Below are 14,832 nucleotides of genomic sequence, written 5' to 3'. Positions count from 1 at the left end.
CAGGACATCTGTGGACAGAATTTCTCTGCCGGCTAGGATCAGTCAGGGTGAAGTTAGTCCTGCTAATTTCCTAGCCTGCTTAATATGAGAGGGGTTTGGGTTCTGCACAGTCTCAGATAAGCAGACGGTTGATCATCTTAACCAGTTAGAGCTGTGCTGTTAATCAGTAATATTTGTATTATGAATGTGAGAGACAGGACAAGATACCTGCCAGACTTTATGCTTCATATGCCAAAATAAATTGCTGACTGCAGGTATTCTCCACCTTGATTTTGATGCTCAGCAAGTGCAATTTGTTGTTCTGCCTCAAGAAGCAGAGATTCCTGGGTGGTCTTTGCAAATGCCACCAGCATTATTACGCTACAATAAACAGAGGTGGTTCAGGTTTGTGAAACTTGTGACTCCTACTGAATTTGCGTCTCCTAAAAGGCAAGGAGCGAAGAAGGCCTTGAGCTGCTAGTATTTGCCACATGAAAAACTGCTTTCTGGAGACATGCTGCATAATAAATGTTTTCCAAATGCTGTCTTTTTATCTGGTAGCCACTTAAAAATGCTGAAGTTTAATATTATTAGCCCCTAAATTCATCAAGCCGAACTTTTTAAAATGTCTCAGTTCTGAGGGAACACGAAGATTAAACTGTCATAACTCAGAAAGCAGAGGGTTTTTTTCATTAGGAGATATTAAACATTAATGAGGGCTCAGGTTTAAAGATATTAAAATAAAGCATCAGGCTGATGTGAGCTAGCACATGCTGGAGGGAAAGAGTGCAGATCAGAAGCTAATAAAAGACACTGCCACAGAATTGCCATAAAGCCGAAGTTGAGAAAAGGGTAAGACGGCATTACGACTCTGATTAAAGTAGCGGATGATACATCAAAATGCACCTTTCCACCAGCAGTGCATATATGAAATAAAGAGAAGTAATGTAATGAAAATTGATGTGGCAATTCAAAGCAGTGAATGCCATGAACCCTACACTTTCAAAGGTATTAGAGATCACGTTTATATACATACCCCTTCTGAACTGGTTCTAAAATCTGTTTGCCACTTGAGAGTGTACAGCATGCTGTATACAGGAGATATTCAAGTGGGGAAAAAGTATGTGGGAAAATTTCAGAAGCACAGTTTTCTAATGCTGAATTGTCTGTGCATAACTGTTCTTTACCTGCAGCAAAGCACAACCCCATGTACACTTCGGCTCCATTACTAAATCTGTATGGTGGTTGTTTTCAGATCACAGCAGGAATGGGGACTTAAGTCGCAAGACTTGCTGTCAAGTTGGACTTAAGTCGCACTTGTAACTCAACTCAGACTGAACTTGTGCTCCCCCATGACTGTCACTTAACTCGTGACTCGGAATCCACCGGCCCTCCCTCAGACTTGGGGTTTGGCACTCAGGACTTGCTATCAAAGACTTGGACTCAGAACGTGGTACCAAAAACCCGGACTCAGACTCGGACCCAAGGATTTGCTAACATCCCCAGATCACAGGATGCAACCCTGGTGTCATATATGACCGGCAGGTTCTTTCACTTCCCTTTGCACCTAAAACTAGAGTGCAGCAGAATGTGATGGCCAGGTGTTCAGGTGCAAGGCTAGCATTAGAAAAGGAAAGGTGGTGTGGCTAAATGAAGCTTACCGTGCAATTCCATGTTTCCTTCAAATTTTAGCAAAAAACTTTTAACTGAAAGACTGTCGTAACAGATAAGGCAGTGGGCCTCCCTTAACTTTTCTGTAGAACACTTCTGAGATGGCAAAATAGACTGAACCACGTCAGAATATGGCAGGGGCATATTTTGAAACTTCCCTGCATTTAGTAAATTATGATGTTAGGGCAAACATTTTCAAGTATATTTGAACATGTCCCCCTAGAGTTTTTCATGAGCTTTTTACATCACTTTTAAAAAGCGTCCTTTCTCCAAATCTGAGGCTGGTTCATGACTAGGGCAGGGGGATCGCTTTCCCTGAAATTTGGGGGTGAGGCTCCCCACCTATCCTGTTCCACAAGCCACCTGTAGGCTGAACTGACACATTTCAGAATTTGATCATCTCAGCTTATTAGGTCCAAATTCTAGTTTATTGTATTAGCTAAAAGGCGTCACAATTGTTTAAAGTACAAATCAAATCAAATAAAATCATGATAAAATCACAGACATATAAAGTAATAAAAGACACTTGCTATCTAGGAATCCCTTGCACAATTAATTGTGATGGCTTTCAGGAAATTAGCTTGAATATTTCTGGCCACTTTTGCAAACAGCACTGTTCTGTATGTAACATAAGAGTCACAGTCCAAAAATAACCTGACCACCTAACTCTGCTTATTATTTTTTCTTTCCCATTCAAAGAAAGATTTACCAATGCCTTCAGCAATGAGTCATAATCATGTCTTAAGGGGCCTCATTCTGTACTTTCATGTACTCCTCCATGGAGATGCGAAACCAGCCCTCCTCAATCAGCATTCCCTTTCTGCAGCAGAATAGACTGCATACATAGAAGGACCAAGCCTCCATACTGGTGTCAATCTCATGTTGTCTGGGTGTGTGTGGTCATTGTCCACAATGCTGCCAAAGGGCACACATGCCATAGATAGCCTTTTATGCTGGTAGTTTCATGCATTCATTACCCATAAGCACCAAATGCCTGAATAGTGGTCTAGTCTCCGCCAAATAATTATCTTTTATCTCATACATTTCATGATATATGGGGATTCATGGGCTACCTTTTGTTATGGTAGAATAGAGTGTGAGCATGTAGCCTTTAGATGACACTGAAGTGAAACCCACATCATTTCTTTCCATTCGTTATACTTGATAGGGCTGATGAGAGTTACAGTCCAACCAGCCCTTAAGAGCCTAATCTCCCTAGCCCTGTTCTATCAATCATGGTTTATGGCACTAACTGTTACCGGTATATAAAGTCACTGCAGAATGTCATATATATCATTTTCAAAATGAAAAACATGAGATTTCCCACACCAGGATATTTTCTGTCATTGGATGACATGGTCATCCTCAAATCTTCCTACACATTCAAAAGAACACATTCGGAAGTAATGCTCACCTCAGAAAGACAGTGTTTCAGAACCCTTAGGCGCCTTACTACTGTATATTAAATAATGGACATAACATTTTGGTTTTGGACACTTATGGTAACACAATGGCTACACACTGGCTATGTAAATGGGTTGTGTGGATAACAATGTTGTTGCAAAGTTGATATCAGGATCTAGAGCTGTGGTGGGAGTCACATTCTCCTGATGACCTCATGAGACACTAAGGCCATTTTGGCAACCTCTAGAGACCCCCCTTCCACAATTTTTTGGAAGAAGGTAGATTTTTTTACCTCCAGAAGTCTCCAGGGCTGGAAGTCTCCTTTAGAAGAAGCAACCTTGCCACACTTTGTTTAGGTGTTCTCTTTTCAAAACAGAAATGGCTTTAAAAATTGGAAGCAACTTTCTTGCCACTTGCAATTGCATGGAGGGTTTGGTGCAGCCCACAGTTCATAGAAGTACCATGCCTCCTGGACCCTCCAAAGCTGCCTTTCCTTGGTTTAAAATGATGATAGAGTTGCTCCATCCCTTAAGATAATTTTCCTTTCTGAACAAGTACCTGCTTCTACAGAACTGTTTATTTCTATGACCGAGATGCCACAGCTTAACCTAAACCCCTGTCTCAGAATACTTAAGACACGCTGAAAGGTAAGAAGTGTGAAACAGGAAAGGTAATTAACAGGTGAACTTTCAGTTTATATAAAGGGATGAAGGTCCCTTTTATCTTATCTATATCTGTTAATTGCTTTTTCAGCTATGTCCTTTGTCTTTCCTGAGTGCCTTTGTAGGCAAGTGACACTGATGTCTGGGCATCCAGTTAACGTTTCACGCCATTTTCATGGTCCAATCAAAACGGCAGAATTCTTAATTTTGCCAAGTTTTTGAGTTTATCTAGAATTTTTTTTTCTTGGCTCCATACAAGAAACAAAACTGGAAGTGAAATTCCTCGCTGCCCCCCTTGCTTTGAAAACCACAGACATTCTACATGTTGGAACTGACTTTAAAGAGAAATTTGGAGTTAAATAGAAGCAACTACTCAGATGAAAGTAATGTAATATGGTTCAATCTAATCTAACCTTACCTAATGTCACCAACAACTCTTCTAGTCTTTCACTTAATCTCCATCACATCATCCTTTCTCCCACTTTCCCACTCACACTCTCTCCCCTTTAAATCTGGTTTCTACCTCCTCTAATTTTACCTCTGAATTCGTAGGGACGTGGTGGCGCTGTGGGCTAAACCGCAGAAGCCTTTGTGTGCTGCAGGGTCAGAAGGCCAGCAGTTGTAAGATCGAATCCACATGACGGAGTGAGCTCCCGTCGCTTTTCCCAGCTCCTCGTCAACCTAGCAGTTCAAAAGCATGTAAATGCGAGTAGATAAATAGGTACCATCTCGATGGGAAGGTAAACAGCCTTCCGAATCTAAGTCGCGCTGGCCACGTGACAGCGGAAACTGTCTTCAGACAAACGCTGGCTCCACGGCTTGGAAAAGAGGATGAGCACTGCCCCCTAGAGTCGAACACGACTGACGAAAATGTCAAGGGGAACCTTTACCTTTATCTTTAACTAATGAATTCAGCTTTAACTATCCCTTCTATTTTTTTCTAATGTATCTCACTATTCTAGCGCAATTGCCTGTCAGTGGCCTCTCCAATATTTATTTACATTATTTATTACTTACATTTATATTCTGTCTTCCTTGCAATTAGTTCAAAGCAGCATACATAAGATCTTCTGCTCCTGATTTTATCCTCGCAGCTGCCCTCTTGAGTGACTGACCTGAGGTAACCTAGAGAATTACATGGCTTAGTGGTTGCTTGGGCCTGAATCTTTCACATCCCATTCCAAGATTCCAAACACGCGCTCCCTAACCAGGGGTCTCCTCAGAAAATGTAGTGTCGTTCTCAACTGAGGATGTGATCAGATGATTTAGCTTGCTTTTGGACCAAGAATAACATGGTCTTTTTCAATCTATTTTCTGCTGACCAGAAACATGCAGGAGGTCATAAACTGGTCTGACCTTGCTCCATGCCCAGTTTGGACCTTTTGTCCAGCAGCAGTACTACTCTCTCTCTCTCTCTCTCTCTCTCTCTCTCTCTCTCTCTCTCTCTCTCTCTCTCTCTCTTTTTTTTTTTTTTTTTTGGAGCTAGGCTGGAGTGATCAAAACCTAATTGTGTGCTCTTGCAAGGGTTACTTTAAAGGAAATTCCACTCAGTGTGATCCAGCACAATCCTATATCGCTGTCTGATTGTACCTGACCCTGACTCCACCTGACCCTGCTGTCAACCATGTCTTATCCATTCTTGTGCTGCCATCCAAATCAGGACCTTATAATGAAGAAGCTGAGCAACTAATAGCAGCCATCAATAAAATTCTGTGCAGGAAATTTTATTTGCTATATAAATGGGAGCAGCAACATGGCTAATGGAATATCTCTAGGAAGTGGCTGAATGTGTGGGTGCCATCTCCACCATCTGAAAATGATCATTCTTGGAGGAGGCAACTATACAGACAATGAATAGATTATGACTTCAGTGAAATATATAACACAGACATTTTTTGGCATGATAAGTGGCTTCCTCTATTTTTATATCTCCTTTATGGAGGATAATTACTACCTGTGCTTTAGAAAAATCCAGTCTAACTTCTTAAATGAATGTGGCCTCATTCAACACCTGTAGCAGCTGTAGATCACAGCATATTATCTAGCACATCTGCTTTAAAGACGGTGCCATTATGCTGAACGCTGATGTGCTGGATTTTACTAGTCAGCTTTTGCACCTTGTGTAAAAGATCAAAAGGAAGGAGGAAAACGGATATCTGCTGAAGAAATCTGATAAATTGTAAAATGAAAATGCTTGACTATTCTGCCACATTTCTTATCCATGGGGAAAAAATGGAACATGGTTTGCCAATACTGAATTTCCTAAATATACCATTGAACACTCTGACCAAATTAAATGATAATGAAGATATTAAAAATAGGTAAACAGAATAAGAGCTAGTATAAATAATGAAGGAAGAAGAGATGCATCTGTGCCACTAGGAAAAAAAATAAGCGTGAGTGAATTGGTATGGATGGTGTGAATGGACATGGACTCGAGTTGGAATCTGAACTCAATCAAAGAGAGTCCTCTCTCTCTCTCTCTCTCTCTCTCTCTCTCTCTCTGTGTGTGTGTGTGTGTGTGTGTGTGTTGGCACTGGAAAAAACAGTCTTTGTCAGGATCACCATGTCAAAAGTGATTTAATAGCACATAACATGAAAACAAATATGACTACAGGATTATGTTTCTTTGATCATAGATAGCCACATTGCAACTGTGAATGACATAAACAGAAATAGACTCATATAACACTAGACCGGGGTGGGCAATACATGGGCTGCTTGTTCCGCCACTAGTTTTTGTGGCTCCAATTCAAGCTGCTAAATTTGAGCACAGTGTTAGCAGCTTCATAATACAATAACAATAACAAAGCATGAAACATTTTGTTATTATGTATATTTGTGATCTGAGATGGGGAAGAATGCTAAATCTGTTTCCAAACTAGATGCATGCTTTTCTGAAATGGTAAACTGCTGTGTTTTGATGTGATTGCCACACCACTGAGATTGGACAGTTCTGCAGCGAGCATAAAGGCAGCAGCGATGGGATATTGCTCTAGGAAGCATGTTCAGGTAAGGTCAATGAGGCCCCCAACCCTCAACACCACCAATCTCTACATTAAACCATATCTTAGCATTACAAGCATGAACTTCAGCAAGCCATGGTCTCCTATTTTCTCCTCTGGTACACAAGGAATCAGAAAAGCCCATTCTCACTTTTAAGCTGACTGGAATTTCCCAATGTGTCCGAACATGGGTAACCCGGGTTTGTTTGAAGTACAATTTGTAAGTAAGCCAGATTTAGAAACCAGGGATTGAGTGTGGCATACTTGCCATAGTTTATCTCTCATGCACTAAGATTCAAAAGGATAACAAGATATTGTTTGGCTTGTGAGTTATTTACTGAAACAAATGTGAATTGTGATGTATTCTGTGATATGGAAATGCCCCATCTCCAAAGTAACCTGTGTGCAGAATCAGGTGGGTTCCCATCCAACTCTCAGAGACTGTATACACAAAAGTAGAAGAAACGTTGATTCTCCCTGCATAGGACCAACAGTAGGACTGCTGACAATCACTTCTGTTTTGCTGTGTCATCAGTTTTTCAAAGAAGAAAAAGAAAACAAAATAAAATGTATGAGTTTATTTGTTCCAAGGCATAGTGGCCAGGACAAAAAAAGAAAGTAATAAAAATCAATAGCTTCAAGAAGATACTTTTCCCCCCAATTATTTTTGTTTGTGTGTGTGTGTGTGTGGGGGGGAAACACTGCATATGGCATGCAATTGAAATTTGGCTCGTTGCTTATAGCTATGCAGGAACCAATGCCATATACAGCCTAACCCCCATTTCTGTGAGATTCTATAACATAATGGAACCATAGGGGACTAAAATATCCCCTCATAATCCATACAGGGAAAAAAAGATCAGAAGAAAACACATATGGTTAGTTTCATTTATTTTGGTCCTTGCTAAAGAATGCAATTGTTAAGATCAAGTCAGTGTCTCAGTGATCAAGTGAATACTGACTAATATCTTGTTATTGTTATGTATCATCAGGTGGGTGCCAGTCCATGGCAACCTTATGAAAGAGTGGCCTCCAGTTTCTCTTTACATTCAAGATTTTGATAGAACAGGAATATGGAGGTGCAGATGAGTTATGCTTTATGTATTCATTCTATTATGTTTAATTATGCTAGTATCTGTATTATATTAATATTGGTATTTTGGATTATTGTGCAAGGTTTTGCGATGTTTGCTTATTGTTTACTGTTTTATGTTGTGAACTGCTCAGATGGTTGGTTGGTTGGTTGGTTGGTTGGTTGGTTGGTTGGTTGGTTGGTTGGTTGGTTGGTTGGTGGGTAGGTAGGTAGGTAGGTAGGTAGGTAGGTAGGTAGGTAGGTAGGTAGGTAGGTAGGTAGGTAGGTAGGTAGGTAGGTAGGTAGGTAGGTAGGTAGGTAGGTAGGTAGGTAGGTAAGTGGGTGGGTAGGTAAATATAGAAATAAAGAAATAAATATTCTTTGCATGTGAGAACTATGACTAGCCTCTCAATTCCAAATCCCAGTGATTAAGCTTACTGTATATTTCCTATATTTTGTCCTGGAACATGAAGATTTACGTATATTTCTATGTACTTTATAGACCATAGGTTCTGTTCTTGCCCAATCTGACATTCTGGGTGGTGGTGTTGAGTGAAATTTTAAAGAAGCTTTATTTAGATGCTAAAGAAGCCAAATAGATAGATAGATAGATAGATAGATAGATAGATAGATAGATAGATAGATAGATAGATAGATAGATAGATAGATAGATAGATAGATAGATAGATAGATAGATAGATAGATAGATAGGTAGGTAGGTAGGTAGGTAGGTAGGTAGGTAGGTAGGTAGGTAGGTAGGTAGGTAGGTAGATAGATAGATAGATAGATAGATAGATAGATAGATAGATAGATAGATAGATAGATAGATAGATAGATAGAAAGAAAGAAAGAAAGAAAGAAAGAAAGAAAGAAAGAAAGAAAGAAAGAAAGAAAGAAAGAAAGAAAGAAAGAAAGAAAGAAAGAAAATTCTTATGAGAAATAACTGTTCAAAAATTGGGTTCAATTGCACTGCGCAGGCAGTTCGACTCAATAGCCTTACAAGCCCCTTCCCACTCAATTATTGTATGATTCTATGAAAATATAGTGAATGCAAGTGTTATGTATGAAGAAGGTTATACTTTACAGTCAAGGCAGATAAATCAGAATTCTCCAGAGTATTATGCATAATGGCCCATCTGCTCTTGTTATTTGTAAAACATTTCCCTTGAGAACTAAACCTTGAGGTGAATGAAATTTGGCCAACAGATGGAGGTCAATTTCCTGTAATTGCTAGATTTCTCTTGGAGTACCTGAGTGATCTGGGAAAGGCCTGGAGCATTTTTTTTTCCAATCTGTTTCTGGTGAAATTTCATTGTTCATCCAGATCTGGACTTGACATGAATCATTTACAAGGAAAAACATCACACAGAAAAGGCTATAACTTGCTCAATTAAATTAATGTTCCTAAGAACAAAGGCTATAAATGGCAGTCTGGCATTACAGAAATGAATACTAGTCAGTGTGGTGGTTGATAAAACACACGCATACGGGAGCATATGAGAAGATATGTTCTACTAGAGTAACAACAAATAAGCCTATTTTTAAAAAATGCATTTCCCATTTAGAAATACTTAAAGACAGCAATGTCAAGTGAATGTAATCATAATTCAAGATAAAGCATAAAGAAAGTGGGCATGAACAACCTGGCCAACCAGAGTTGGCTTAAAATTGTTGGAGCAACAGGCAAAATGCCCACTTCCTGTATAGAAGAAGACCAGACTGGAAGCTAAATCTTACTTCTGCGTTAGTGATATGATAACATCTTCCCCAGAACATGAGGCAGCAGTCATGTAGAGGGGAGACATCTATGTAGGCATACAGATAGTGTGGTGCCTCGCAAGACGATGTTAATTCATTCTGCGAAAATCGCTGTCTTATGAAAACATCGTCTTGCGAAACGAAAAAGCCCATTGAAATGCATTGAAACCGGTTCAATGCGTTCCAATGAGCTGAAAACTCATCGTCCAGCGAAGATCCTCCAGAGGGGTGGCCATTTTCGCTGCCTGTAAAGCGGGGAATCCGTCCCTAAACTCAGCGGGGAGCCATTTTAATTACTTGGCAGCCATTTTGAAACTGCCGATCAGCTGTTAAGAAAACATTGTTTTGCGAAGAATCGGTTCCCGAAACAGGGAACCGATCATCGCAAAGCGAAAAAACCCTATTTAGACCATCATTTTGCGATTGCAAAAGCGATCGCAGAAACATCATTGTGAAGCTGTTTCATCGTTTAACGAGGCAATTGTTAAGCGAGGCACCACTGTACAGCTTTGAGAGGGGTAACCCAGAGTTGGCACGGCTGATCTCCAACACTTGCCACCCTGAGTCAATCACCTCACTCTGCCTAATGAGCCCATGCCCTGACTGTCACATTCTCTGCTGCTTTACTTCTATACTGTCCATATCTTAGGGACATTACTACAAAATGGAAGAAATTAATACCAATTGCTAGTAAAGTGCAATTCATTCTCCTTTTCCAAACAGAATGTGACTCCTTTTTCAGGGTAATATTAACTTTTAATTACTTTTATCACTATAGATAAAAGAGGTTTGGCCTCACTTCATGGCTCAGGAGCATCATATGATTCAAATACTGCCTTGTGTTCCATTGTAGATGTTGAGGAAACGATGTGGTATAACAGAGGAAAGTATCTTTTAAGTCATAAAACAGAGATTTGTAGCATTCAGATTTTAAAAAATAATAATTGGAAAGTCATTATTTTAGTTATGTTTGAGAAATGAAGAAGTGCAGTAGATGAATATAAAACTGCAATAGTAATGCTAACTGCCTTATGGGTGGAATGAAAACTATGACTATAACTAGTTATTTTTAATGTAATTTCCTGAACTCTGTATGTGTCAGTGAAAAGAAAGTTTTTCATATGTTCACAATCATTGTTGTAGTTCACAGAGCTGGGTGAGGAGCATCCTTCAGGCTTCTACTCTGCAACCAATCCTCCAATGAAAGGACAGTATGGGCAGGACCAGCATAAGCCAGAACATACAAACCCACACGTCATTAATGTGATATCAATCATATTTGGGCTGTCTGAGTCAATATATCTGCATTGTAACCAGACTCAGCGCAATTCATCCAAATGTCCACAAGTAAAGCCACTATCTGTTTGATAATACTACAAAACCATACTGAGTTTTCATGAGACATACATATAAAGATAAAAGAACAGCTATCATTATCCACAATCATGCCAAGTTAGTTCTTTAGATATAAACTATATCCGTTAACACAGCTTATCAGCTCTATGACAGGCTGTTGTGTTGTTCAACTCATCCACATTATCTCTCATTTCTTCTCTTCTTCCATCTTTAGGTATACTCATGACAAGAGACTTTCAGCTTGGGCAGCTGCAATGGAAAAGATTTCCAACAATCAACGGGCACTTTATATACACCAAGCCACAGAGCTTTGTGTAGTCATGCTGACATTGCATCATCAATAGAACCAGTCTTGATCATACTATGGTGTTTCTTGTGGTATCAACTACATATGCCAGTGTAACTTTATAACATATGAACATCAAAGTATTTTGAAACATGAAGCATGTTTACTTATTTCATTGAAACAGCAACACTAAAACTATCAAGATACATCAACTTTATAGAAAGAGAGAGAAGTTACTTTGGAGGCAAATTCTTCTACTGGAAACTTTGCAATATTGAACTAGATCAAAACATCTCCATCTGTTCTAATTATGAAGATATTCTGGGTCAATCCATTATAACAATTAAAAGTCAAATAGGAGAGGAAAAGATCAAAAACTTATTTTGCAACAGCGGGAATCCAATTTCAAGGAAATAAAATTTTGCATGTGCATACCTAGACAATTTTCCTGTTGCTGCTTAAAAGGACTGCTTATTCTACCCCTGTTGAGGTTTTTTACTTACTTGCCTCCTCATCCCTTTTTCCTTGACAATTTACATTTTAAAAATCTATTCCATTATCACTCATGACCCCTGCTGTGGCATAATTAAAATCTGCACACTTCATAGAGTCCCTTATATTATCAAAAACAAGATGCAAATCTGTCAGCTGATTAGAAGAGATAGAGGAATAACATCTCATCTAAGCTAGTATTTATTGGGTAAAGGGGCCTTGTCAATGGTAATTAGCATTGCCACCTTCCTCTGATGATTCCATGCTTTTCATATCTTGAGACAGTAAACTGAACCCACCTATAAAGAAAGGCATCCAAAATCAACATACCTGTGCCACTCCACCATTTAGTGGAATCAATAGCAGTTGTGTTCTGATAGCCATAAACTGCCATGGTCACTATAACATAGGGGTGGGCAATTAATTTCTATAGGGGGCCACATGAAAAATCTGAACTGTGTTCGGGGGCCAAACCAACTTTACTTAAAAATAAAATGAAACAGTGATGTTATGATTGTTTTTATTTTAAACTTGTTAATCTTCACAAATACTAAAGAGTTTTTTTTAGGGTATGTTAAAGATAAGCAACTGATCAACTTCAGACAAAAAGCTATAAATCAACTTGTTCAGTGAGAGAAATCCAGTCTGTCTTGGGCTTGAAAAGTGCTTGAGTGATGACTGGTGGCTGGACAGGAGTGGCTCGCAGGCTGTATGTGGCCCTTGGGCCACACTTTGCCCAGGTCTGATATAACAGAGGCAAGGCAGAACTTGGACAGACATGGGCAGAACTGTGAGCAAGTACCGTCTAACATTCCAAACTTACTGCCTGTTAGAGCAGTACGACAGTGGAACCAGTTACCTTGGGAGTTGGTGAGTGCTCCAACACTGGAGGCTTTGATTGTAATTCCTGCATTGAGCAGAGGGTTGGACTTGATGGCCTTGTAGGCCCCTTCCAACTTCACTTTTCTATGATTCTATGATTCTAACATTGACAGTGAAAAGCGACTGGAAATTTGAGGCTTCAGCTAAGAGAGATAGAGGGGAAGAGAAACCAGCCTATGACCATTTTGTCATCTTTGGAAAATGAGTAGGATGGTCATTTGTCCTTCTCCATGGGGGATGGTCCTCTGTTTGCAAACATCTTGTATTTCAATGGCTATCTTGTCTATACTTGGTTAAAAGGTCCATACAAACAGCAGAGCCTGGAATATTAGCTTGAATATTTATTCAACTAATTAATTGTTACTGAGCTCAAGAAATTAGTTCATTGTTGTTAATCTTTGTGTTGTTGCATTTTTTTAAAAGAAGCCATTGGCAGCATTCTAATCATAGCTCTTGTACTGCTGGATAGCTTAGTGGTTGTGGAGCCAGAGCTTGGAAGTTCAATTCCCCACTGTGCCTCTTAGTCAGGGGTTGGACTTGATGATCCTTATGGTCTCTTCCAGCTTTGTAGCTCTAAGGTGATGATGACGATGACGATGACGATGACGATAACAACAACAACAACAACAACAACAACAACAATAATAATAATAATAATAAACCTTGCATGTCTGCATGCCAGAGTTCCTGTGCCATCCAAACCTTCCAGAGCTGCAACCCAGAAAAAAATGACGCAAACTACCGATTTCTGATTCCAAAAAAAAAGGGGGGGGGAATCATTATTTAACCCACTCCATTGAAATGTCATAACAGTTTATTCTTAATGTGTTATTTCTGGGTTCTGACTAGCATCTCAAAGTTATTATCAACAGTTAGATCTAGATGACCAATTAAGATGCACTCATTACTTAGTCACAGTCTTCTTTACTATGGTATCATATTACTATTTAAATTATAATAATTATTTCTACATTCGTATGCATACATATAAGTTAGCATATGTACATTTTATGCAAACCTGCACTCCATTTTATTGCCTTTTCTGATTATACGCTAAGTGGCCATCATAAAACAGGGTGAATGATGGGTGTCAGTGAAGGCTAATAGCATAGGGAGGTATATATTAATATACAGAGAAAGAATATTTCTCCTGCTGGAAATAACAAATGTTGTATTGTTCTAAAACAGGAGAAACAACTTTCATCACCAACCACAGATGGCCTTGGTGACCACAGGTTCTAAAATCCATCATCTATAACTGACAGTCTAAGGTCCACTAAGCATAGCCATCTGTCAGCCAGTGCCTTGATTAGCAAAGTTATGAACAGTTGTGTTAGGACCATGCATTTCTTTCAGATAAATCCCATATTCTGAACCAAAATGGCCTGATTCACTTCATGGATTGGAGTAAATTTAGTAATGGATCTGTGTTTGGTGCACAAATCAAATTGGATGAGACACAAATCATTTCCACCAACCTTCCTTCCTCTTTTGGAAACAATATGATAACGGCACCTGGCACGTAAATTTCTGAAACTGCAGTCAAAAATGTGGCACATTTACTCTCCTCTTTAGTGTTTATCTTATCTCCTGAGATTGTGTACATCAGGGCAAAACCAGAAAGGTTGCATCTGTTTTGGTTTTCTGGAGCTGCAATTTCATTCAGTTGTTGTTTAACCTCTGATGGTTTCCCTTTCATCAGGTCTTCTACCTGAACTGAGGTGCCCAGAAGTTGATACAATACTCCAGGTGAGGTCTGACCAAAGCAGAATAGAGTGGTACTATCACTTCCCTTGATCTAGACACCATACTCCTATTGATGCAACCAAGAATTTCACTGGCTTTCTTGGCAGCCGCATCACACTGCTGACTCATGCTCTGTTCGTGGTCTACCAAGACTCCTAGATCCCTTTCACAGGTACTGTTGTCTAGCCAGGTGTCTTCCATCCTATATCTGTGCAGTTCATTTTTTTCTGCCTAGGTGTAAGACCTTACATTTCTCCCTGTTGAAATTTATTTTGTTAGTTTTGGTCCAGGACTCTAATCTGTCAAGGTCATTTTGAATTTTAATCCTGTCCTCTGGGGAATTAGCAACCCCTCCCAATTTGGTATCATCTGCAAATTTAATCAACATACTCTCTATTCCTTCATCCAAGTCATTGACAAAGATGTTGAATAGCACAGGGCCCAGAACAGAACCCTGAGGCACCCCACTAGTTGCCTCTCTCCAGGATGAAGAGAATCCATTGATGAGCACCCTTTGTG

At 39.5% G+C, this 14,832-nt stretch overlaps 1 protein-coding gene across 4 annotated transcripts in view; it reads right to left on the bottom strand.

Moving 5' to 3' along the window:
- Window positions 1-14,832, bottom strand: part of GALNTL6 (polypeptide N-acetylgalactosaminyltransferase like 6) — a 640,150-nt gene that overhangs the window by 409,326 nt on the left and 215,992 nt on the right. The gene's annotated exons all lie outside the window — the stretch shown is intronic.

The sequence above is a fragment of the Pogona vitticeps genome, chromosome 5 (assembly GCF_051106095.1).
Source record: "Pogona vitticeps strain Pit_001003342236 chromosome 5, PviZW2.1, whole genome shotgun sequence".
Taxonomy (NCBI): domain Eukaryota; kingdom Metazoa; phylum Chordata; class Lepidosauria; order Squamata; family Agamidae; genus Pogona; species Pogona vitticeps.
This window is presented reverse-complemented; position numbering and strand designations above follow the sequence as displayed.